This window comes from Lathamus discolor, chromosome 1 (assembly GCF_037157495.1).
Source record: "Lathamus discolor isolate bLatDis1 chromosome 1, bLatDis1.hap1, whole genome shotgun sequence".
NCBI classification, from domain to species: Eukaryota; Metazoa; Chordata; class Aves; order Psittaciformes; family Psittacidae; genus Lathamus; species Lathamus discolor.
This window is the reverse complement of record NC_088884.1, coordinates 42,345,367-42,373,336: the sequence shown is the minus strand read 5'-3', so window position 1 is coordinate 42,373,336 and position 27,970 is coordinate 42,345,367. Positions and strand designations below refer to the sequence as shown.

The window sequence follows — 27,970 nt, the reverse complement described above, 5'->3', positions numbered from 1 at the left end:
TGGTGGATGCCTCATCCCTGGGGACATTTAAAGCCAGGCTGGATGTGCTTCTGGGCAACCTGATCTAGTTGAAGATGTCCCTGCTCACTGCAGAAGAGTTGGACTAGATGACCTTTGAAGGTCCCTACCAAACCAAACTATTCTATGATTCTATGATAAGAAAGGCTTTAAGTGGAAGCCAGTGGTACGTTTATATCACACTTACGATTGGTCCACGGAGTATAGCACTCTGTGCACGCTGGCAACCACCCTGGACTGTGCCATGGTAGTTGTGCTGGTACACTGCTCCTATCACTTGCAGAGAGTTAAAAGAAAATAAAAATCAATTACCGTTTTCTTGAAACACACTAAATCTAAGATGTAATACATAATTCTTCATATGACACCTACACAACAGATTTTGGAATCAACAGTACTCGAAAAGCACAATTTCATTTAAAATGTGCTTCGTACTTAGCGGTAATGTTTACTAATGTGATCTCTTTCAATGATCCACAAGAAATTACTAAGGTAGCTATTAAGATCTACTGAATCATTCATGGAACATGCTAAGCACAATTCCCTGGTAATGCAAGCTGATTTGAACAGATTAAATTTTAAATTCAAAGTGCATGTGAGCTGTAAAAGAAATTGCTCAATGTCAGTGAAGCTTAACTTTCTATAGAAAACACCAGAAGCTCATCCTTTATTTATTTTTACAATCTGGGGGAGGAGGGATGGGAAGGAGGAAAACAAACCAAGGCAAGAGAAAATTGAGACGCCAGTGAGCTGGCGAACATGTTTTCATGATTAAATATTGCTTGCAGAATGAAATCCAGAATGAAATCCAGCTGTATATGGAAAGACATATTATATTTCATTTAAATACAAAGACATCTTCAGGTAGAAACTGAGTTTCTCAAAACTGTGTGAGGGGAAATATACATGCCACATTACAGAGACCATTATACGGTACCTCTATATTTAATTTACTGCCAACTGTTAAGTTCTTTTTAATCTTAGTATATATTGAAGTATTGCATATTATAGGCATATTTAATATACAGGGAAATTATTATTATTTAATGGAGATGTCCCTGAAAGACAGAAATAAATCAGTATCATTTCCAAGTTTATCATATATGACTGGTTAAGAAATCTTAAATGAGAGTAAGAAGAATGGAAATTATATGCTACTGAATTTCTTGGCATTAGCATTCTATTCCTTTTTTTAAATCTCAAGTTAGTCTTGAGATGTTGAAATAATTTGTGGACCTTATGTTGTACTCAGAGACATAAGACGTAAGCAAGACCTCCAATATTCAGAATTTCAGTCTTACAATAATAGGCTTTTATTTCATAATTTCAGATAATACTTTAAGCAGTAAATGTAAAGGCTTATACATTGACAAGTTAATTACTCCATAGTCTAAGAATTTATTTTCAAGAGCATATTAAATTGTGACCATCATCAAAGTCTTCCTGTGGGGCATTTTACCTCATTAGTAATATGTCTGACACTTGACTCAGAATTTTATACTCACAGGGTCAAACTACAGCATTTGAATCTATAAATTAAGTGATAATTCGCCCAAATTCAATCAAAAGTACTGGTTAGTGACCGATACATAGTGACATGTTTCTAGCACTGCCATACATTTTAGACTGAAAATGTGTATCACTTCATATTTTACAGTACTCAAGCAACAAGAGCAACAAGAATGAAATATGAAGAGCAATAATAGGCCAAAGAAGGAGAACACTAGCCAAGAATAACTTACATAAAAGGCAAATGGCATGTTTGTTTGCTTCTAACCTGTTCTTAAACTATCCTGAAGGTATCTCCTCACACATTCCATTAATCAGAGAACACAATGCGTTAGGCCCCACATTCAGCCTTGAAATTTTCAATGTGTGTTTTTCATTTCTGATGCCCTGCAGAGGGGGTAGGTAGTTATTCACTAAAATCATTCGCTGAGAGTCTGGGCACAAAAAATGAGAATTGCAAAAGCAATGACAAGCATGGGACAGTGATTTGCTAGCTAAATTAAAGGCTGGAAAAAAAGCCTGTTGATTTATGTTCAGTCTCGATCAGACTCAGACTATATTGATTGTACAAAGGAAGCAGCTTGGGAGATTGCATTAGTTTATCTACTTTTTCGTGCTGCGGTACCCTCTAAGACCTTATGTTCAGAAGCCTTATGCAGTATATATAGGATAGAATGTCATTCCTGTTCTGGCTCTGCTTTTCTTAAGCCTTGCCACCTATTTCTTCTGATCACAGATCTTCCAAAGTAACCCACAATTCTCTCATTTTCAGATTCAATTTCTGCCTTCTGTCTGGACTCTCCTGCAAATCCTATTTTTTCCATTCTAACTTGGAATGTGAATTTGTGGATCACTGTACCAAAACCCAGTATCACCCCATTAACTAGGTTAACATTTTTCACTGTGAATCAGTATTTTAGTTTTATCCACATTCATCATTTCAACTGTGAAAGCAAAAGGTATCTATGTATAAACTAATTTCTTCATATGCATCTACTTTGATTCAGAAAATTACTATATATTTTCATAAGATATAATTAAACAAAAAGAAAACCATAGAACTGAGGCCTTTATTTGGTCCTAGACAAGAAAATAAATGGCTGTTCTGTGTAACTGGTATTTATTAAACCAATGTCTGTTCATTAAAACTGTACCAGCTAACTTTCCTCTTCTGCTAACTATTTACAGTTTTCAAGGTTTTGTGTGGTTCTGCACTTATCCAAGTACTGTTCTGCAGATCAGACTGAAAATTGCAGATAACAATTCACTTCATAATAGTCACTTCAGCTGATTTTATGGGTACAGCAAAAATGTGTTCTGTCGTAACCTCAAGAAATCTCCCTCAGTACCCACTGAACTGTTAGGAGAATGAGATTCATCAGTCTCACTAGGCTTAAGAAGAAAAATAATTTGCCAGAGAAAAATATTTCTGGCCCTACAAAGTTCTTTCTCACCTCTGCTTTGTCATCACTTGAATACATGACCACCTACTTGTGTTAAGTGTGAACTCACCCAGGACCTTCAGTGTATGTGGAAAGGTCACACAAGCAACTACACTTTTAGCACCTGCAAGGACTGAAAAGCCACCTTTTTTTTTTTTTCTCTTCCTTTAATCCATGTTGGTTGACAGTGTAGACAAGATGTCAAATATATGTTATGCAATACAAGTACTGAATTATGTGTTAGGATATGGAAAGCAGGTAGCCTGGCTTAGCACTCACTGTAGAACACAAAAATGCAGACTCACAAAGCAAAGCAGAGCACCTCTCTGCCCAGAGGTTTGTATTTGAATGATGTATCACCATAATGCTGTAAATAAATTCAATCCAATAAAAATGTCTCAACCTCTTAAAGTGTAAATTGTCTAAGAGAAGTAAAGCTAGGAAGACATGTACAGCTGACATCCCAAAATTAAGTTATACATTTATGGATTAATCAATACATTCTTCATAAAAGGAAAGACATTACAGCATCGCTGCCCCAGTGAGATTTTTTAAGTTAGAATAATGGGCTTGCAGGGGGAAAGCATTTTATCCAGTTATCCACATTTGGAAGGGCAGTTTCTCCCCAGCCACACCTATAACCTAAAGCCAGAGTTGCAGAGAACTATCCACTAATTTCTACATTACAGTTGAAATGGCTTACTACCCCGATTTTTCAAGTGTCCCACCTTGTTTTGCACTGGTACAACATTCAGCACTGTTGGCTTTTAGTCTGAGACCAGGCCTAATCAACAGTATTGATAAATATATCACACAGATTATTTCCTATCTTTCACATTAAGACACTAGGCAATAGTGAGAGACTGCCAAGGCTTTCACAGTGGAAGTGAACATGGTGACCACCGACCATCAGTCCATCCCAAGGAGAAGAAGGACCCATCATGATGGTAAACCATAGCAGACACTGGGACAGGACATAAGAAGAAAGGGAAAAGACAAGACTACCAAATTAAGTTTACTAATATAAATCAGTGAGTGGAGGAGGGAGCTAAAAGTAAGCCAGTTCCCAGAATTTCTGTCATACGTTAAACATTCACATATGGAGCCTGCAGTTATGTCCTGAGTTGCGGAACTGTTTTATTCTTTAAGTGTAAAGAACAGAATGAACAAACAAGGAAAATAAAGTGCAAGAAAATACAAATACAGAGTTACAAATATACAGCAGAGATAGGAAAATTGAATAACTGTGAAAGTAAAATACAGTGGGTACATGATAAAGAAAGCAAATTTTTCAGAGGGCAAGTATTTAAAATTAACCAGAAGTTGAACAGATCTACCAGATCTAAGCAGCGTTTCCGTATGTCAAGCACATCCTATGGCTGAAACTCTTTAATGACCAAGGAATACAAGTCCTACTATGTATTACAGTGAAATAGAAACAATTCTGAATCCATTAAAGATACAGGCTAAGAAGCACAAATATAAAGTATTAGGAGAGGCTGAGGGAGCTGGGTCTCTTTAGCTTGCAAAAGAGGAGACTGAGGGGTGACCTCATCAATGTTTACAAATATGTAAAGGGTAGGTGTCAGGATGATGGAGCTAGGCTTTTTTCAGTGATATCCAGTGATAGGACAAGGGGCAATGGGTGTAAACTGGAACATAGGAAGTTCCACGTTAACATCAGGAAGAACTTCTTTACTGTAAGAGTGACAGAGCACTGGAACAGGTTGCCCAGGGGGGTTGTGGAGTCTCCTACACTGGAGATATTCAAGGCCCGCCTGGACAAGTTCCTGTGTGATGTACTGTAGGTTACCCTGCTCTTGCAGGGGGGTTGGACTAGATGATCTTTTTAGGTCCCTTCCAACCCTTGGGATTCTGTGATTCTGTGAAACAAGGAAAATAAAGTGCAAGAAAATACAAATACAGAGTTACAAATATACAGCAGAGATAGGAAAATTGAATAACTGTGAAAGTAAAATACAGTGGGTACATGATAAAGAAAGCAAAGTTTTCAGAGGGCAAGTATTTAAAATTAACCAGAAGTTGAACAGATCTACCAGATCTAAGCAGCGTTTCCGTATGTCAAGCACATCCTATGGCTGAAACTCTTTAATGACCAAGGAATACAAGTCCTACTATGTATTACAGTGAAATAGAAACAATTCTGAATCCATTAAAGATACAGGCTAAGAAGCACAAATATAAAGTATTAGGACATCTCACATGTCACTACCTATGCCAACCTGAGGAAATCAAACCCATTTGTATTGGGCTTCTTGTGTTTAGGGACTATACCTCTGGTAAATGAATTTGAGTCAGAAAGTCACAGACTGACCCAAGGATGCTATGCGTAAATGTCCATGAGGGATGAAAGTGGCTGAGAGGGGCAACATCTCTTTACACCTTTCTTTAGAGACTCTGCTGTCTGCCCTGAAAGGAGGGTGAGAAGGCATCTCCCTAAAAACACAAGGTAGCAGAAACACAGTGCAGAGAAAAATCAGGAAATTTCCTGTGCCCCTTTACCAAAACAAGAGAGAATTTTGTCCATACAGATTGTCAGAGGAAAGGTTATGCAAATATCCAGTTTTTAATATATTACACCTAAACTCCATATAGTGAATTTTCCAGAAGTCAGAACAGGCACTGCACAAAACTTCAACTCGGCATTCCTGCTGCTTAGTGTTTCAAGTCTCTGAAGAACAGCCCTTTCATTAGCCTGCACTGCCAACTAAATCATCATATGCTGTTGTTACGATGTCCATGATCAGATGTTGTGACCTTAGCCTCCAGATATCCTTAGTAAGGCCAGCTAACGTAACAATACTGAGAGCTTACTTACAGCAAGACTACAGTACTTTTCACATCACTTGTAGATTATTTTTAAATTTGAAGGCCATTAAAACAATATTCATCTTCTCTGGCTCAGGAACACATCCTAGCTAGGTCAAATGATCTCTTTTATCATACAAAGCAGACACAGTAGATAGATCAAGCCCTCCCTGTCTGTTTAAGATGCAGCTCACACTGACAGCTAAGCACTGATCTGGAGATCTAAAGATTTAGAAACCAGGCTTATTTGTTAGTTTCTCCCTCCCTCACAAAGTGAATTAGTTATTAAGGTTTTAATCAGGTGTTTAGTTGGTGCAACTGTATAATTTAGCTTAGAGAAGGGCGCTACTTTTCTTACAATTTTCATTGGAAAATTATAAGAGAGCAAAAGAAAACAAGTTTTTAAGTGCAATTTATGATTTTTTATTTATTGTTCTTGAACAATGCTACTTCAAAACACCAGATGCTGGTTTTGCATGACTATATATTGAAAAAATAGTTTCTGAAGCACTATACAATTTAAGTAAAAATGTAATGAATTTCTGGAGACACATGTGGCATGAGTGACTTTGATACCGATGAGTTCTTTTCTGTCATTATGACAGCCACAAAATCCAGAATTCGAAGCAACTCACTGCATTTCTATAGCAAAAAGTGTCAAAACATCATGACTGAAGGATTTTATTTAAATGGTCTTTGACATTATTTTAATTAATTTGGTCAGCATTTGCTGATTGGATTGTTTTAGATTAAAAAAATACAGCTAACCATGTTAAACAGAAGGACTTTTAAAGGTTATTTCTTTCATTGCTTGAATTATTCAAGCATTTAGCCCACTCATTGCTGTTAGCATTCTAAAATATTCTTTGCTATTTCATGCACGTCTTTCACTTTATTATAGTTTCAGCTCCCTCTTTCATGCTTTAACTCACTTAACTAGTAAAAAGTGGATTGTTCCATGCTCCCTTTGTAGCTCCTCACTGGCTTTTGTTTTCAGTCATGCCTGTTTTCATGGGCATCTACGCAGCACTGAGAAGGGAATTTGGTACATGTATGCAGGATTTAGGCTAATCCTAATATGCATATGAGAATGCCTTTAAAAGAGCTAGAAAGCTTATTACTGTGTTCTTTCCGATTTTAAGTATTTTTTTTTTTTTGTTCTATCATCAAGTTCAATGTTTAGGTTTTTCACTTCCCCATGCTGTTTGGCTAGCACTTTCTTACAGAACATGCTCCACATGTAACAAGTTTAAAAAGAAGAAATGAAGACACACATTCCTAAAACAATCGTTGGAGAAGGACAGCTGATGTAATACAACCCATAGGGGAAACCTGGAAATCATTCTTACTGTGTGCTGTCTTCATTTTCAATGGCAGCTGCTATCAACAGCATAAGATACAACCTTTCCAGACCTAAGACTATTTTTGGCAGATCTTGCATCAGCAAAGACACATAGGCTGATTATCCATTTCCATCAACCATCCTCTATCATCTACATTCCTCAAGACCATCGTCTTAAGAAAAGTCCCTGATCCTGACGAGGGCTTGTGATCAATGCTGTAATATAAATATTAACAAGAGTTATCCCTTGGGAAGTAGAAATGCATATGCATGAAAATGGAATGAGCTTTTGCACAGGCAGACCTGTGCATGTTTTTACATGGTTTTAAGGTACTACAGTGCAACCCATCCATGCCAAAAACAAACCGAAAAACTTCTTTTGAAATTAAAACAAACTCAAGCACTTCAGTTTTGATTAAGTAGGATAGAAAAAATGACTTATGTGCTGGTTGGGGCCACAGGTATATCTTGACATACTGACGGAAAAACTCTCCATCATACACTTCATTTACAGATTAGAATAGCCTTAGATTGAGAGCACAGGATGTCACTGGGGATCTTGGTTTGTAAAAGCAAAAGCTACAAGACTTTCTATCTATTCTCTGCAGACTCTTTTTGTCAAAATCAAACACCATTCTGTTATCTACTGAGCTTGTGGTTACACTACTATTTTCAAGATCCTATGTACTCGGGCTATTCCACTAAAGAAAACCAGCACAAACACTCAATACTTGTATCTGGGGGCTCAGGCAACTCATCAGAATCCAGCCCTATTATGCTGGAGATGCTTAACAAGTGCACAGGGGTTTTCTGCTTGGGTTTGGGTGTTTTTTTTTGATTGAGTTGCAAGGTGTGAGGTAATCCAGCTTCCACTTCCCAACTGATTGCTTAAAACTGTACAACATTGGAATGTCTAATCATTTGAAGCTTCTTAAGTATGCAGTGGGCAATCACAGTGCACCGTGACAGGCTAACCTACCATGAGCTTCACTCTCAGAATCTGAGAGAGGACGAAAGTGTGAAACAGCAATTGCCATGAGAGTACAACTATAAATTAAGTAACATTAAGTTGCTTATAGAGAGAAACGGAGACAAGGACGCTACCTGCTACAACTCATACTGCCCTCTAGCAAGATATTTCTGTAGACTAGCAAAGCAACGGTCTAGTACACAGGGCTTGGTTGGTTTGGGGTATTTTGTGGAATAGAAATTGATTCTCTCTTCTTCATTCATCAGCTTTCTCCTGTGAGAGTAATCCTGCACTGACATACTGTTATTTCATCATTTAGACAAATTCTATGTAATTGGTTTTTAATATGTCTTCATGAAATCTAAATCTTTAATCATTATTGATGGATTTCCCTGAATTCCTTCCAACTTTCTGTTGCCAGCTTGTCCAGGATTCAAACCTCCTCCTTGCAGCACTGCAAAATGAAAGGACAATTTGCCCCTGAGATCTGTGTGTAGTAATACAGTATGATCCAGTGGGAAAGATGTTAGACTGGATATTGTTTCTGAATAACTGACCATTGAAACATGGACTGTAACTTAGATTTGAATTCTGATGCATAAACTAATTAGAGAATATGAGACATTTCTAGGCTTCAAACAAATTAATACTGATAATGGACATTTGCAGGTCAGAAAGGCTACCATCATTGCCTAGTAAGAATACATCTGATGCATTCAAATGTTCCACTTATGCTAATGGTAAATAAATAGGAGAAAATAAGTTAACAGCAATGACTCACAGCATACCTGCTGTGTCACTACAGACTATACAGACTACTGTCAACTGAATGTTTATACTCTTTTACACACCTAACTTACACATGATCAGCACAAATCCTTAAAGGAATCAGCTGGAAGCCTTTGTCTATCATAAAAAATGAGACCTTAAGCTTCCACCCCAATTGCTAATCTCTTCTGCAGCCTTTACACCTCATCTTTTTTTGAAGTCTTTAATGAAATACCTTGTCAGAAATCTATACAGCTATGGTGTCTCATGTTCCGCAGGGAGCCCATTAAAGCAGTATCTCAGGTGTATCCCAAGGGAAAATGTGGCAGTGGAGACGGAGCAGCATCAGACTGCAAGCCAGGGCACATTGTCTATTGTCAACTGGAATCATGTGTTAATAAATGAAGCAGCAGGTTCTATCCTACAAATGTCAAGAATTGAAATTGACAAGAACTGGGTGAGCATCTGGGAAGTTGTGGTACTGGGGAGAAGAGCCAGCCAGGTACAGTGGGTGGGACCTGACATTTTCAGGAAGAACGGAAATACAGTAATTCATACTGCAGGACCAAGAGGTCGCTAGAGCCTTCCTTCCACAGCTGCAGCCCTTTCATCCCCTCTTGTCTTTGGCAACATCAAGGGGAAGAAGGCATATGGAAATGTGGGAAAGATAATTTCTCAATGCCAGCCACTCTATAAAGGCAAATGAGTGGAAGGAGAGAGGCAAGTGCAAAGTGCTCCCCCCCACCTTGCCCAGGATGTGGAGTGATAAGGGCTGGTTTTAGAGAGAGGCTGTTTTCTAACCACATCATTGGAAAGGAAGCATTGAGGTTTTGCTCTGAGTGCTTCTGAGCTGAAAAAATATCTCTTTGATGTTGGTATAGATGCAGTCTTCTATGGATATCTACCTCACTAGGATAATCCATCTTTTCTCCTTGTAATCCCAATTGAGAAAACCACTCTTGCTGATAATGGCAAGCAAGAGTTGAAGTTAAGTACGTGTATGAGTCTTGCTGAATTTAATACTAAGCACACAATTAAATGCCCTGCTGAAACTAGATGTAAGCATTCCTTGCTGACCTAAGGCCACAGCAAGGGGTGCAGAAGCTCCTGGAGCATAATAGCAAATACAGAGTGATTTCCTTGCTGCAGACAGCTTTGCGAAGCACTTTTTTCCCTTTATCCACAAAGCAATGCCATGCTCAAAGCCAGTTTACAGCAGCTTTTCAAAGGAGAGAGGATTAGTTCTTGTATTTGTAATATAGTTAATAACTTTTTGAAGCAGTAGGTGCGAGATTCAATTTGAGGTAACATGCAGGCACTAGATTATACTGAGATGTTTGGGCAGGAAGGTAATTCTTCCATTTGGTAAACAAAGCCAACAACCATAGCCATAGATCAATCTCCTCTAGAATAATAAAATTAAATAAGAATTCTGTCATGATCTCCCATAAATATGGTAAGTGAAGCCAATTAAAATGATAGCTGCAACTTTCTATTCCAAACACGAACCTAACTTGTCTCAAGCTATAGGATGGATGTCTTGTAGTATCTGTCTAATCATGTAAATGTGACTAAACAGTTCTATCATGGTAAAAACCTATTTAAATGTCACCACTCCCTTTATATGTGAGAGTAACCGTAATGTGTGTTCTTTAAAGGAATGAATAAAATATACAGCTTATTTAAGTGACACAAGGACAGACTGTCTCAGGCACTCAAGTGAAAAGATGACCAGCAAAAGAAAAATGAACATCGTGTTAATGGTTTATTAACTCCCTCGAGAATGCTATGCAAGCCATCGCTCAAAACTCCCCATTACTAATTCAGAATTCTTCTCGTAGTGGTTCCAAAATATAGAACAATAAATTCTTATCTTCTTTTTTTTTATCCCTTTGTTAGTACTTACTAGTTCTTTAAAACAGATTTAAGATCTCATTTCTGATACATATTCTTACTATGTCACACCAGCTACAATGCTGAAGCTCACTTTCTTTACAAGCATGCAATTAGGCATAATCAAGCCATCAAATAGATTTCACAAGATTTGTGCAGGAGGTTTTTTCTACTATTTATATTGTATAATTTATTTTTGTAGAATATGAATGTAGATTATGAGTATGATTTAGCTAAATGCAGAAGCTATGTATATACGCTTTTAAACGAGATGAGGCAATTTTCAAAGATCATTTATAAAGTGTATGAAAACCATACTTATTTTATGAAAGGAATTAATCTATGTTCTTTTTTATCAGAGCAGTTGAAGATAATGCTTTACTATGCAAAGGAAAGGTGGTTTTCTTGCTTTTTTTAAAGGCAATCAGTATCTTTAATTAGATATCTGACCTTTAAAATTTTCTTTCTTTTCACCAACTGTATCAGGTGCACACCCCCCATAATTACTTTTCCCTGCAGACAGCTCATCTTTTGTCCTTCACTATTCACAGCTACACAACAGTGCAAGTAGCAAGTGGTAAGATAATAAACATGCAAAATTTAGAGGAACTATGCTAGTGAAATTGATTTGATGCTTCAACATCCTCAACATGGACTCAAGGTGGTGCACCCCTTTCTACCCTAGTCATACACAGAGACGGGGGGAGAGTGGTGGCAGGATAAGAAGGAGATGTTTGTCCTTACTTTTCCCCGTATCTTCTTAATAATTTGAGATATAGTAGAGGTACCCTTAGCTATTGGAGTAGTTTTGTGACTACTTCAAAATAAATACATAATACAGTCTTTAAAATAAATACATAATCCTGGAATCTTGATGTGCTAGCTTATTTTTAATTTCTTTACACTTTATGGGAAGAACATAGAAATATATCACCCAGAGTATACATTGGACAACTAATCTCAAAGGAGAGGTTTATTTTTTTTCTCTCTAGTGAAACCTTTAGAAAGCCAAACCTTACAAATCTCTGCCCATACACATACCATTTGCTGGAACATCAATTCACACAAGCTGAAGGTAAAAAAGCTGTTGGGGGTGGTGGGGGGAGGGAAGTATTTTAATAAGTAAAATATGAGATTATAGAAGGTACAGGAAAAAAGACTCACATATTACAGAGATACTGGAAATGAAACAGCTTTTTGTAGACATCCACTGAGGAGCAATTTCTTAAAGGCGCCACAAAGCATCCAGAAGAAACCAATTAAAGCAAGAGCAAGAAAAGCTCATTGTAATGAGTCATTATTTAGCTGTCTGTGAGACAGGGATACATTTCTGTGCTTGAAAAGAAACATCAAGGTTTGTGTCTCGCTGCCCTAAGGTAACAAGCAGCTCTCCAGTGCTAGAAAATTTTCTTGGCAGAACTTCCTACTTGTGCTTTTACGGTGCTAGAGCCCAAGGTGGCAGTATTACCTTCAGGGATTGCTCTCTGCATCCCAGAAAGTACCACCAGGCAGCGCTCAGCAAACTCCTACCAGCTGCTCCAGACAAGGCGCCTTTCCAGGGCTTGTCATTCCTACAGATCAAGGGGAATATTTTCTGAGAAAGAACTCTGGTCTCACTAAAGGTTTTTCAGAAAACATGCCTATGAGAAAAACTCTCAAACTAATTATTAGACCACCCTAAACCTTCTCCCTTTTGGGGTCTGAGTGCCCTAGTGAGAAAAGTGCTCTGTAGTCAGCAAGATCCATACACTGCTGGGTGACATTTGGAATCCAGAATGGGGGAAAAAGAAAGATAACACCCATTTTCTTAAAAATAAGCGTAGCTCTGTATTTTAACACAGTCAGCACTTTTTCTCCTACAAAAACCTGTGTGGTTATCTTGTTGCCAATCTTTGCGATGGGTAAAGCAGTATAAAACCAGCTTTACTATACACCGTGAGATAGACCAGCAAAGCAGCAAGCTTTTATAAACTGCATTTTCAAGCAAATCAACCTGAACCTTTTTCCATCAAAAATTCAGTGAAGAAGTCAGAATCCTCAGGCACTATCTTCTTGCTTTCTTTGAATTTAAAAAATTCAAAATTATCTTAATAACCTGCAGCATTTTTTATCTTGTTCTTATGGTGTTCACATTGATTCTAAATACAGAAAGAAAGGAGAAGTGCAGCCTGTAAACCATCCCAGCATATATCATCCCACTACACAAGCCAAAAGAGACCAGGCAAAATTCAAAAGAAGGCTCAGCATCACAAGAAAGCTTGAAAACTGAACTTGGGAGCTGCTCTGTTTGACTGCCCTGAAATCAACATGGGAAGCAGCCTGTTCTGGAAAGATAAAGGAAACTGTGCTACTTCTACTCAGTGTTTATCAGCCTAGGTAGGAAAAGCAGAAATTATCAATATGGAGAGCCCAGCACTAATGACAGCATCATTTTATCAAATTTCAACCACTTAAAAATTTATTATCTGAGCTTGGGCTTCTCATACAATTAATGGAAAGAAGGAGGTGGAGTGACTCACCCCCTGAGGGTTCCCATCTTTCTATGCTTGCCATGCGGAGATGCTACACCACAAACACAGACTAGAAACCTAACTATTACACAGCTTAGGCTACCTATTTCTCCACGTAAGTAAAAAAAATAATGTAATAAACCTGAAGGAGCACAAGGTTTAAGAGGACTATTCTCCACCATGCAGTAAAAAGCCCATTACGAAGATGATTAATCTATAAAAAATAACTTTGTAAAAGAATCAGGTTTAACTAAGGAGAAAGGAACTGCTACTGATATTTCTTTCATTATCTCTGCAACCAACAGCAGTATTCTCAAATTAACAAGATTTTAAATTATAATCTAGGTTTTGAAATGTAAAGTGTATTTGCTTATTTTCTTATTTATATATTCTAGTCATACTGCTCAAGTCTTGGAAGAGAAATGCAAGGACTGTGAAAATGAAGACCTTAGGCCCACTGTAGGAAAGGATCAGGTTCAAGATCATCTTAGGAACCTGAACGTGCATGAGTCCATGGGACCAGATGAAATACATCCACAGGTCCTGAAGGAGCTGGTGGATGAAGTTGCTCAGCCACTGTCCATCATATCTGAAAAACCATGGCAGCCAGGTGAAGCTCCCGATAACAGGAAAAAGGGAAATATAACCCCCATTTTCAACCTCCATTTTCAAGAAGGGGAAAATGGAAGACCTAGGAAACTACAGACCAGTCAGTCTCACCTCTGTGCCTGGCAAAATCTTGGAGCACATTCTCCTGGAAGGCATGCTAAGGGACATGAAAAACAACAAGGTGCTTGGTGACAGCCAGCATGGCTTCACTAAGGGGAAATCCTGCCTGACCATGAAAGAAAGAACAATCTGGTGTTCTTCTATGATGGGGCTACAGAACTGATTGATAGGGGCAAAGCAATTAACATCATCTACCTGGACTTGTGCAAAGCATTTGACACTGTCCTGCATGACATCCTTGTTTTGGGAAACAGGTTGCCCGAATAAGTGGTAAATGCTCCATCCCTGGCAGCGTTCAAGGCCAGGCTAGACATAGCCTTGGGCGACGTGGTCTAGTGTAAGGCATCCCTGCCCGTGCTAGTGGTGCTGGAACTAGATGATCTTTAGGTCCTTTCCACCTCTAACTATTCTATGATTCTGTGATTTGCCTCAAACGTGTACATTTTAAAATAAATTATCAGATCAGAAGGAAGCATAAATAAATTAAAAATAAAATTAAAAATAAATTCTGAAATCTCAATTTTTTAAATTTATGGTTTAGGGCCTAACTCTTTTAAGCTACTAATAAGTTTCTATCATAGGAGGATAAAGAACTGGCTGGATGGCCGCACACAAAGAGTTGTGGTCAATGGCTCGATGTCCAGCTGGAGACCAGTAACGAGTGGTGTCCCTCAGGGATCGGTGTTGGGACCAGTCTTGTTCAACATCTTCGTCACTGACATGGACAGTGGGATTGAGTGCGCCCTCAGCAAGTTTGCCAATGACACCAAGCTGAGTGGTCCGGTTGATACACTGGAGGGAAGGGATGCCATCCAGAGGGACCTTGACACGCTTGTGAGGTGGGCTGATGCCAACCTTATGAAGTTCAGCCATGCCAAGTGCAAGGTCCTACACCTGGGTTGGAGCAATCCCAGGCACAGCTACAGGTTGGGCAGAGAAGAGATTCGGAGCAGCCCTGCAGAGAAGGACTTGGGGGTGCTGGTCGATGAGAAAATGAACATGAGCCGGCTTCAGTGTGCACTCGCAGCCCAGAAAGCCAACCGTATCCTGGGCTGCATCAAAAGGAGCGTGACCAGCAGGTCCAAGAAGGTGATCCTGCCCCTCTACTCTGCTCACATGAGACCTCACTTGGAGTATTGTGTGCAGTTCTGGTGTCCTCAACATAAAAAGGACATGGAACTGCTGGAACAAGTCCAGAGGAGGGCCACGAGGATGATCAGGGGACTGGAGCACCTCCCGTATGAAGACAGGCTGAGAAAGTTGGGGCTGTTCAGCCTGGAGAAGAGAAGGCTGCGTGGGGACCTAATAGCAGCCTTCCAGTACCTGAAGGGGGCCTATAGGGATGCTGGGGAGGGACTCTTCATCAGGGACTGTAGTGACAGGACAAGGGGTAATGGGTTAAAACTTAAACAGGGGAAGTTTAGGTTGGATATAAGGAGGAAATTTTTTCCTGTTAGGGTGGTGAGACACTGGAATCTGTTGCCCAGGGAGGTTGTGAGTGCTCCATCCCTGGCGGTGTTCAAGGCCAGGTTGGATGAAGCCTTGGGTGGGATGGTTTAGTGTGAGGTGTCCCTGCTCATGGCAGGGGCGTTGGAACTAGATGATCTTGAGGTCCTTTCCAACCCTAACTAGTCTATTCTATTCTATGAGTTAACTCAGAGAAATGGACAGTTGCTACTATGAAAACAATCTTGAGAAGAAGCAGCTGTGATTTTTGCTGCTCATAGTAAAATTACATATGGCTTATTATAATTACATGAAGTTTTATTATAAAATTGCCTTTGGGTTATGCCTTACTTATGACAATAATAATATTTTATTTTCTTTTTTTCCTCTGAAATCCTCAGATTCCTGCAGTTCTCTAATCCACTAAGAATAACTTACTATTTAATTGAATTAGCTCTGTAAATACCACTTTCTGCCACTTCAGTAAAGAACACACTAAATCTAATAATAGAAACAAAAGAATTTATCATCTTAGTTGCAAAAAAACCCCAAATCTTTATAATATTCACACCAAAAAGAGCTTATAACAGCTACTAGTAGGAAAGGAATACGTATGTCTCCTTTCATATTATTTTGCAAGCATATATTCTTGCTGTGTCAACAAGGTTGTAAAATTTAATAAAATAGCTCTATAAGCATAAAAGGAAAGTTAAAAAGTGTACAAACCAATTTATTTTTCTAGTGATTTCCTGGTTGGTTTGTGTTTAGGGTTTTTTTTTAATTGGGGTGGGTTTCTTAACAAATAATGTGCTTTTAGCAAACGCTTCCTGTTATTTCTGAAGTCAAAATTATAAATCAATCTCAATTTTCAATAGAAGCCACAGGTGCATCGTGATTCTAAAATTGTACTTCTACACTCCACCGTTCTCTCAGGCACCCAACAACAAACTGTAAGAGTTCACAACATTTTGAATTCAATCCTCAATGATGAGAAGTTTTTACACACACCTACGCTGTATTTATCAATGTAGGAGCACTTGTATTGCCAGCACAGACAACTAGATAGTGCCAGTGAATTTGCCATCAGCTGTGTGTAAGCCAAAGGCTGACAAGCTATATTTCTTTAAAATGGTTTTAACAGTGACAGATATAAAGAAGAGCTAATATTCCAAAGCCCTAGACACCCACAAAATTGATGGAGAAAACGATAATTGCTAGGAGTATGTTATCAGCAAAAATGCATTACAGCTTGAAAAGGCACAAACATTGCCTGCATTCAGCAGGCCACACACTAATGAGATTGCCTCACACAGTTGCAGTTGATAGAGGAGCAGAACAGCTCTCTAATTAGGTTTACCGACTAGGGGCCTATATTGTCTTCTCAGCACTACCAAGTTGGGAATGCCACGATCTTCTGCAGTGAAAGGAAATGAGATGTCTTCCTTACTTCCCACATAACCAAAATGATTATGAGTTGGGAGCATCTTGATCACTTCATCTGTTCATTCACAAAGGGTAATTACCTCAGTTTGACATTTTTACAAGCCTTGAAGTTATTGAAGGTAACCCTTAAGTAAGTCAGATGTATACCACTGACAACAGTAATCTACTTGATAATATTTTATTAACTTTTTCTCTTGCCTCTGGTCCAACTCTTCCTTGCTATGAGATCATAATGTGTTTATGCATAAGCAAAACTGCCTCCTATTGAAACATACATACAGGTTAAATATTTGCAGAGAGACCATAGTGTCCATTCCTATTTCAGTCTTTTCACTCCAAGAGCATAATAAAATACGAAGAACCATTTCTGTGTATTTTTTTCCACAAATCATGCTGACAGAGTGCAGTGTCAAACCATATCATATAGATCCTGTGACCACATTGATGCATACTAATACCTGAACTCAGGTGGAAATGCCAATATTCAGATGCTTCTGTGCAGGCAACAGCAGCAACCAGTAAAGGACCTGACTGAGGACTGACCCTTCTTTCTGCCTCTGATTGAAAGGCAATAGCATGATGCCAATATTGTGTCTTGTCACAATTACCCAAACTGGCTTCATAAATTCTTTATTCTTACATAATCTTGCTGACATTACTTGGTGGTTGAAATTGAACTTGATACACGCCAGAAGGATGGCAGCATATAATATTAATGTTGCCTGCATTTTGTTACAATATATGTATTTCAATAGTGTGTACTTTTGCCAAAATCAAAATTTTCGGCTTTTAAATTGCTTTGCTATTTTTTGCATTAAGTGACAGGGTTGCTTTCCCTAGTTAGAATAATTCAAAGTCTCATTTAGGGCAAATCTCATTTAGGGAAAGATCTTGATAATATTCATAATCTTGACATTAATACAGAAGATGGCACATTTTTTGTTTTCTGTGAAAATTTGCCCAAATTTGTTATTCAAAGTCAGTGAGGTGAAACAGCTTTTTCACAGTAGAAACAACTTTGATACCACTGGCAACACTCCCCAGGATCCCATTTTCGCAGAGCAGCCTTATGCCTTGAGAGATCAGTACATTATACAAAAATATTCCCGAAGTTCTGTCTTTCTGAACTGTATCAGTCCTACCAAGGTCATCATAACACCAGCACAGGAGAAAATGGCACACCACCAACTAAAAAAGAGCATGCTTTGTACAAGGACTCCAGAAGTTAAAACTGACTCTCCACTGAAATAAAGGTTTTAGGTATGTGATGATGAACATCAGAGATAAAGGGTTGTACTTTCATACCTTAATAAGCTGCTACATTAGTTGTGACTACAGTATGTGGAGGATGTGTACAGTCCAGTATGAAGTGCACAGCAGATGTGCTTTGAGATAAACTAATTTTCTACATTCCCTGGCATCATTTGATGATTAAACTGGAAGCTGGTGGAGAATGAAGCAAGGAGTTGCAGGGAAAAAAAAAAGTAAAGTATCACAGTTACAGGAGTTGTGTTGTCTGAAGAATCTGCCTTTATTCCTCTCTGTGCCACAAAGTTCCTGTATGTTGGCAGTCATGTCAGACAAACTAAACCCTTTGCGGGTGTTCACTAATTGCATGTTCCTCATTTTCTTGATGCACACCCTAAGGTCTGGTCTGCAAAAGCGCTGAGCTGGCACAGCTGCAGTGGAAGACAAGAAGGTCTATGCTCTAATTGTAACATGTCCTATATAACTCTAAATATTAGAGTGAAGATAATCAGGGCCCATGCATCTCCAGTTAGACTTCTAAAATTAGCCAACACTGACCTTAGAGCCCCTCAGATACTGCTCCATAAAACATAAACAAAGAAACAACCCCCCCACACACACTCCCTCACTAGGCTATTATGAAGGTAGATTGCTAGGGCAAATATTCACATGCTGTAATTATAAAAATCAGAGAATAAGTCACAAGAGAAGTAGTAATATCACTCTGTGCCGCGGGTGATACAGAACACTGGGGAAAACAGCATGTAAACAGGTTTTCAGAGAACACAGCCTGGTGCTCAGAAGCCTAGGCAAAGAATTTGAGATAAATCAGCAGCTTTAACTGTTCTCTTTACTAATGTCTGATTATTTCATAATGCTGTATTTTGACAAAGAACTTTGATAATATATGTGTACACATGTGATTTTATATTAAAATTGAATGGCAACTAGAATGCTGCTAGTTTATATACAACACATAGTCCCAAAAGAGAAAACTTTGTTGATCTCTCACCTACAAGATACCAAAGAACAGACATCTAACACCATATTGAATACTAAATCCCTGCATATAGTACTGGAGTAAGCATGCAGCACAGCATTCAACGCATTTAAAAATACGCAGGAGAAGAAGAAAGCACTGCTGCTCATTTTTACACAACAATTACATGCCATTAAGGATACCAGCTCTCCGTACAGACTTTAGAGGGATCCTCCTAAGTACCCTACTCTATTCTATGCTGGAATTGCTAAAGATGACTCTTTATATTTAAATCTGAATATTTATTAGTGGAAACAAATGTAATTTACACTGAAATTAAACCACATTGAGAACTATGTCAATCAGTTTTAGGAAAGTTTTGCTGGAATAGAAAATAAGCAAGAGCAGTTACAGTCTTTGCAAAGCTTGTGATGCAGTAAGAGCATAAAGAATTGCATTCTGCTTTCATTTTGTAGAAGCAATAATAGTGTTCTCTTTTAAAGTATCCAGAATGCAATGTCATAATATCTATTAAAAAAAATAAGCATCTGAACCTGACATTAAAAAAAAACAAACAACAAGAAAGTAAAACATATTTTCATAATGAAATTGGTCATGTATGACTTCATCGCAACCAAGAGATTAATTTCGCTAGCTGGGATTATCTGAAATGAGTTTTTTCAATTAACAGTCACTAGCTGAATCAACCCCTAAGGAGATCTCAGTCTGTGTTACACTATACTACATAAATAAACTTGGCTAAAGCTGAAAAATCAGCGAGACAAAGGTTCTCCTTGGTTTATCAAAGGAAACTCATTATCTGTGAAACCCTTTTATTTACTAATTGTCAATTAAAATTGCTGTACAATCTTTTCAGTAAAGATAATTGTCTGTAGAACACATGGCTACTTCCTACTACATTGATTTATTTATCTTTTTTTAAAGTACAGGCTCCTCTCAAGTTTTCAGTCTGAACCTGAAAATAAGGGACTTTTGTTGTCACACAAATCTCTCATAACAGCATGATACTAGCATCAAAGGCACTGGAAGAGATGCACACAATTGAACAGCTGTGGACTTGCTCTGTACAGTTTGTACAGCAAACACTGGCCATCAAGATGACCCACATACACTCCCTTTTGAGCACATCCTTCCTGGGTGTAACTTCAACTCAGCTTTCTTGGGGAGTCTGATGCTGAGCCATGTTCCTGGTCTTTGCAAGCACTGAGATCCATCCAAGTATTTTAGCATAACCTCTCAAGCAGTCCTATGACTTCTAAATATTTTTAATGTCAACTGGGCTCAGATATAAGTTTGTTTTAAAATCAAGCATTCCCTTTAACTAGGCAGATCCAAACCCAGATGCGAGTGGAAAAGATGGCCAGAGAAGAACTGTGAGGGCTGTTTGTTGGAGGAAGTGTTTATACAGTTTCACAGATTAGTGCTAATAATCACCTGACACTTTCCTCCTCTGCAGCCCCATGTTCACCAAGTCTGACTTAGATTTAATATTCCTTAGACGAGGTTGGGTTGTCATTATTGCTACCTCATATAAAAAAATACTTTCAGGATTAGTCATTATATATAATTTTGAGTATGCAGTTTACTGGATTAAGTGAAAAGTTCCTTGCTGTTTTATCCACCTCCCCATCTCAATCTCTGTATTTTCCTGTCTTGCTTCCACTCATCTGCTCTCCTTATTCCTCTGCATACTACAATAGATAGTTTTGAAATGCTTAGAATTAATTGTGAGGTATCTTCGGTCATTCTTATGGATAATAGAAAGTACCTTGCTCAAGAGCAGGTGAATAATAACGTGTTACTGAAAAAAAAAATACAGAGGAACACTCAATTTAAAATTGCTGAAAACCACAAATGTTATTTATGTACATTAAGGTAATTTGGAATAATTTTCATGAAAAACAACTGCCATTTTAAAAGGCATCATTACAGTTTCCTGAAGATGACCTAAATCCACTGAACACACTGACCGAAAAGTCCAGTCCTCAAAACTGTTTTTCACTGTGCTTGCTTTTTTAGCTGCTGCTTAAAAAAAAAAAAAAAAAAAAAAAAAAATCTATGTTATGAAGAAGAATTCTTCATTAAAATTCTGTGAGTGTAGAGAACTTGTAAGATTCCAGTAAGAGAATTTAAGTGGAATACTTGTCATTCCACCATTAAGAGTGTTTGCAACAAAATATATCCATATTTACTTTTTCTTAATTTTTTAATATACAGATCTAAAGACTGATTTTAAATCAGAGTGTTAAGTAGAAACACTTATAAATTCTGGGGATGGATTATTCATTAGGGACTGTAGTGACAGGACAAGGGGTAACGGGTTAAAACTTAAACAGGGGAAGTTTAGACTGGATAAAAGGAAGAAGTTCTTGACTGTAAGGGTGGTGGGGCACTGGAATGGGTTGCCCAGGGAAGTTGTGAATGCTCCATCCCTAGCGGTGTTCAAGGCCAGGCTGGACAAAGCCTTGGGTGGCATGGTTTAGTGTGAGGTGTCCCTGCCTATGGCAGGGGGGTTGGAACTAGATGATCTTAGGTCCTTTCCAACCCTAATTATTCTATGATTCTCTTATTGTCAGAGGAAGCATGTGCAGCAGATAAAACATGATTTGTCTGTAAGAGATATGCCAAATAGGACATGAATCAAGTGTAAAATCCAGTTCAAACTACGAATTTGTAACTGGCAGTCCCCTTATTTGTTAGTATGCTTAGTACTTTTAAATTACAAGCTGTTGTAACCACAGATGTGGTTTTCCACATGAAAAAAGAACATCTGCTTTTTAACTGATGTGTCTCTAAGGTAAATTTGATAACAGCTACTGAAAAATTATTACAATCTTGATAAGATGAATACTTAGGTACTCAGTAATATATCTTTAGATTTTAAAATATTTTTAGGTTGCATTAAGTAATTGAGGCTTAAGTATATTTGTTACTAATTCTGGGCCTAAGTTACTACTAATTCTTCATCATGCAAGTCATGTAGAAAACCTCCTGTCAAGTTTTCTGTATGTCATAAATCATTTCAGTTTACTAGTCAACTGAAATACCTTTCATGAGCTTTCATATTGCATATACATATACAGCAGCATTTAGTAGACAATTCCCTCTAAAACTTAACAATTCATTTGCCAATCTTTAAAATTTTAAAGCTTTTTTCCCTGAATAAATATCACATCAAGCACGTATGCTTAGCAGACATTCTTGCTAACCAACTCTACAAAATTTCCAGTAACTGAAATGCAGGAAATTCTCTGGCATTTCTTACAACATGCCCTACTTCCTTCCCTTCTCAGCTTTTCAACTCCAATATGCTTTCAACAACTCCTTGTATTGCTGCACTGTGAACTGTTTGCAGTCAAAATGTTAGCTGTGAGGTCAACACACTGCAGAAGGCCACCCAGCCGGCAGCAAAATGCTACTTTTTTTTTGTATAAATAGCAAGCTTCCCTTTAATGTCTTTGTTAACCTTTGAAGTATTTTGAATGTCCATCTGTGTTCTGCGGTTAAGCTTCAACATTTCATACTCCAAAAAAGACGGTAATTTAACATAACTTTATTGCTTTTTCTGTGTTAAAAAGTGATGAGCATAGATCCCCTGTATCAGAAATCATGTACATATATAACTACACATGTAAATGTATATGCCAAAACATGCCATACATGTTTGCGTTCCAGTAATATCATTCCTTTTGTGCAACAAGTTACCAAACATATAAATCTCTCTTCCTCATTATCTGGAAATCTGGACAGCCACCTAAGACTATGTGACTTTCTCATCCTTTAAGCAGTGACACATTTTCACCACATATCCCTGACAGCAAGAGATTTCAAAGCACCTGCTGCAATTCCTAGTTCAGAAGTTGAAGAACTCGAGACCTTTCCTACATAACTAAAGAAAGTATCCCAAGACACCACTACTGAAACGAGCTGAACTTGCCTTAATTCCTTCTCTTCTCAAGCAATCCTCCCACTCCTTGTATTGCTAGGGAACAACTGCTTCAGAAATCCTTTCTCTTGATGCTGCCCACTGTATACTGCCAAAAGCTGACTGGGAGGTGTAAGGAGACATGACGATGGAAAGTGTATGTACATTTCTAAGTTGCACATGTAAGATAATTGTTTGTGATTTGTGAAGAGTGTCCACTTGTTATATACTCCAAAGTATGTATTTCTTAAAGATGTAAGTGTAAACACAGGAAAATATCGCAGCTAAAAGAATCTGCAAGAGTAACTGCTGCCACGAATACAAATACCCCAGAGATGGGGAAGAGAGTTCTTCCACCCACAAAAAAATGGTCTGAGTTTGCTAAATCTCAAAAAGGCACAACGTAAACTGAAGTCTAGTGCCACAAAATGATCAAAGTTATGGTGTTTGTTTGTTTGTTTTTGTTTGGTTTTTTTAACTGTAGAAGGTCTAGGGATATCTATATCAAAGCTCTTGGATGATTCAGGATATTGACATAAACAGCAAAGCAAAATACAGATCCTGTTCTCATTGAGTGGTTGAACCAGTAAATAAGAGATTAAAAATGGATCAGTCAAAGTGATTTCAGCTGGAGTTTCTTCCAAATGGGTATGTATCTGTGCCTATTTTGCTGCAAAATGGAAAACACAAAATAAAGGGGGGGAAAAGGGAACGAAGAGTGTGTGCGTGTCTACTTCTAGGGTGGCTTGGAACTAACTCATTCTCTTACTTGTGTTAGTTGAACTGTACTTCCAAAATCAATCTTAAAAGCCTTGTTAAAAGTAAACTAGCCTGAACTATTCTGGCATTTCTGAAATTAAAAGCTTTATTTTGACTTTTTCAGAATGAGCAAATTGAAAAGTCTATTGACTTTAAACTTGTGACCAAATTCCAAACAAGATCCATATGTAGCTTCAGCATCTATGAAATTTCAGTTTCCTCCTAACTTCCGACTCAATTAAATGCCACCCAGTTCCATCTGTAAGTACTGTAAGGGTGTCAGTTATCAAAATATCCCAGAATGCAGTATTTCACTCTTGGTTAGTAATTTGTAAACCGAAAGCACCTGTTTCATGCAACTTTCTGGATTCTCAGAATCCAGGCCAACATCCCAGTATCTGGTGCTTCTGAGGAAATTTGGAAGATCTCATCCCTCATCATATATGGAAGCAGGAAGTCTGCCATCCAATAGACCTGTAAAGAGTGCTGCTGCTAAGGAAACTGGTTGAGTAGTATCTTTTTGCTGGCAATTTGATGACTGTTTCTCCGACCTCAGTCAATCAGCCAAAAGAATAAACTTGGTGGGTTTCCTATAGTTTATTGCTACTATTTTTTTTTCAAAGTACTTTTGCTTTCTTCTCTTTCTCTGTAATTATTCCTTAAAGAGAAATGGTGTTTTTCAATTTACAGGCTCCCACTTGAATAAACGAGAGCCCCATAGGCTGTTATCTTTCAAAACAGAAAAATAATCATCAGATCAGCTGGAGATCTGAGTTAGCATTTTTTTTTAAAACACAGAAAGTGCACATACTCCAGTTTCACTAGATGAGGTTAACACTAGAAAGATGAATTTTCATCTCTTCCAGATCCCTTTCTGTATGGAACTGGGCATGAGCCAACAGTTGCTCCCCAGCCTACAATACCCCTGTTTCTTTTAAGGTGAGCATATTAAGTTTTGTAGTTGCAATTACCTCTCTTGCATTTGTTAAGAAAGATTTACAAGATGAATATCTGTTCTGACAAAAATCCACTACTGCTGGGATCTTACTAAACTACAAGCATGTTTCATATCAGACTTTTAATGATTATATTGGCCATGTATTTAATCTCCACATGAACACTTTGAGATTTATGTAAAGGGTCAGTCTGGCTTTTGGATTTATTTTATTTTTCTTTAATGGGGACACTGCATATTTATGACATCACATGTCACCATCAGCTCCCAAAGTGTCTTTAATCCTTCATTCCTGAGACAGATACTGCTAACTTCTAGAAGACTAGTTGGGGGACATCATCTCTCTAGATGGCATTATTAGTAGCTGGTGGTGGTAGGAAGAACTGAGTAGGTACGCATAGGAGCAGTGTTAACAGAAACAGAAATTTGCCATGAAAAACGGCAAGAGGAAAGGAACAAGTTGTGTTTGACCAAATGTACTAGTGACATGGCAGCAGAGATAAATGATTTTCACCTCCATACAGAACAACCCTGAAAGGCAAACTTCTTAACTACAATAAAGCAGAAACCTTCCTTGAAACTGAATGATTCAGTGTGATATAATAATACACAGAAAAGCAAAGAGTAAAAATAAGGTCTGGATTCTGACTCCACTTCTGTACTATTCAAAAAAGATGAAACATACAGTGCCATAATATTAATTCTGAAAGGCAGCCAAGACAAAAGGAAGTGTGTTTCTTACAGAATCATAGAATGGTTTGGGTTGGAAAGGATCTTAAAGATCATCTAGTTCAAATCCCCCTGCCACAGACAGGGACACCTCTCATTAGACCAGCTTGTTCAAGGCCCTGTCCAACCTGGCCTTCAACACTGCCAGGGATGGGGCAGCCACAACTTCCTTGGGCAGCCTGTTCAGTGCCTCACCACCCTCACAGTAAACACTTATTCTTATCCCAATGAATAGGCTACCATGCTCTTCAAAGAAAGATTTACAGCACATATTTAACTCTGAACAACTTGCTAAAAATAATATATAATTATACAATAAAGGACTGTGCCATCATGCAATGCACACAAATTGCATGAGCTACCTTAATTCCATCTCTAAATGACTGGTGTCCTATTAGTATTTTCTTGATGTAATTTTTTTGCATTTGGTACTGTCCCATTTCAAAACAGCCCTCACAATTGAACCCAGGTAATAAATGCTACGGCCACAGTACATCGGGCACTCATATGCCAGACTGTAAATAGAGGCATATCTTCTGTTTTAGTTAGAAGACTATTCCTGCAATTGCTGACGCATTTACGAAGACACATCACAACTTGTGAAAATTGCAGCTAGGCACAGGAATTAAGCCTAAATAGCTATGAATTACAGCAATAATAATAGGAAGGTTTTGTTTCGGGTGGTGTTTTTTGTCTCTGATTTGTTGGTGGGTTTCCTTTTTCCTATTTTACAGGAGAAAAGCAAAGCATGCACAGAAACAGACTTAATCATTTACCCCAAAATCACACAGGAAGTCTACGGGACAGCCAAGATTCGAACTTAGAGCTCTTTCAAGTTCCTCAGTCACAGGCTTGCTTTCTTGAGGTGTAAACCATGAGAAATACTAATTAAACCTTGGGAGTAAGCCCATTACACAACACTGGATCCAGGAGCATATTCAGCATTATCATCCTTACTTAAAAATACCTTTGAAATGTCTCAAATCTCAATCAAATCACTGTGAAAGAGCCAGGATCCTCACCAGTATTCATTACAAACACCAGTCGGCTTTTTAAAAATGTTGTAATACAGCACGGAACATTTTAAAAATTAAAATGTCTATTCCACCATCATTTTAAATCTCACTACATATCAAATTGGTTCATCTTTAATTGGATACCTACATCACAGCATACCACTTTAACACTGAAAACCAAATCAGACAACCCTGACTTAGCCTGCAACTCAGCTGTCTGGGCTGTACATGATGAATCACTCCCTACTTTGAGCTGCTTTCCACACGCTGAAACTTGCATTCATAAATTCACATTAGGCAGCTAATGGGATAAAATCGGGGTTGCTATGGCAACAGCGTGATGTGCCCTATTGCTTAAGTGAGAAAATGAACACTAGTAATTATCACCAAGCAAATGGTATTTTCGCCTTTTGTATATGGTGTCTTTTCAATGTTTAGTTTTGCTAATGAATGGATTTATGACTTTCAACAAAGGTGGAATAAAAAACAACTAAAACGAGTATTACCTGATCTCATACTAAAAGCAAGTCAGGGTATGTCACTAAGGAAAGCCCATAGGACATATGTGTTTGCAAACAACATTGACAAGATTATAATATTAAACTACAGTCCCGAGTTCAACAGTAGGGTGCATCTTATTGCAATTCACAGGGTGGAAAAAACATATGCCTCAATTTTGCTTTCAGTCTGATATTGAGATTACCTTCACATCATGAAGCTCAAATAGTCATAAAGAACATACAATGTCTACCTTTCTCATTAGAGTTGCAACATATAATGTTCTGTATTGCAGCAAGATACACTGTCAAGTGTTATTGCCAAAACCCTTTGTGCACTTGCTTTCCTGTCTTAGAAGGTGAGACAGCCCCAACAGCGTCTCTTGTATTTAAAGGGACAGACAAAAGCAGAATACAGCTGGAGTGATGTTCAAAAATTAAATATTGAGAAAGTCATGATCTTATGGTCTCTTATTTTTCATCTTATTTATTTCATACATAATTCAGAATCTGTGATACTTGTTTTAAGTTAACATGTTAAGAAAAAAAAAAAATCTGTTCAAATTTAAACTCTTTACCTTTTAGCATTGATTTGACTCCTCTTCAACCTCCAGGAGCCTGGAGACCTGCTCTTTTATTCACCTTCAACGTGTCAGCAGGTAATTTGAAACCATCCCTGTTTTCATGGATGCTGTATATGGCAGCTCCCATTTTTATCTAAATTTATCTAAAATATCCCTAAAGAACAGACTGCTGTTCACTGCCAGTGACCAATATATGGTACGCCTTGCAGCTCAAATACCTGCCTTCTGTCACAACAGAAAATTCAGATGTGATTTTACAAAGAAATTTTGAAAAGCATCTAAGTACTTAAAACCTGAATTTCTTTACAATTATGAATCCACGTTATTATATCCTAAATTTCCGCATCAGGAGCTTATC

General features: G+C 38.0%; 1 long non-coding RNA gene across 1 annotated transcript in view; it reads right to left on the bottom strand.

The window, feature by feature from the left end:
* Positions 1-712: 712 nt before the first annotated feature.
* The window catches only part of LOC136007112 (uncharacterized), a 162,009-nt gene continuing 134,751 nt past the window's right edge, over positions 713-27,970 (bottom strand). Inside the window, exon 3 of the long non-coding RNA XR_010609478.1 lies at positions 713-830. This is a non-coding gene — a long non-coding RNA (uncharacterized LOC136007112). The remainder of the gene's footprint in view (positions 831-27,970) is intronic.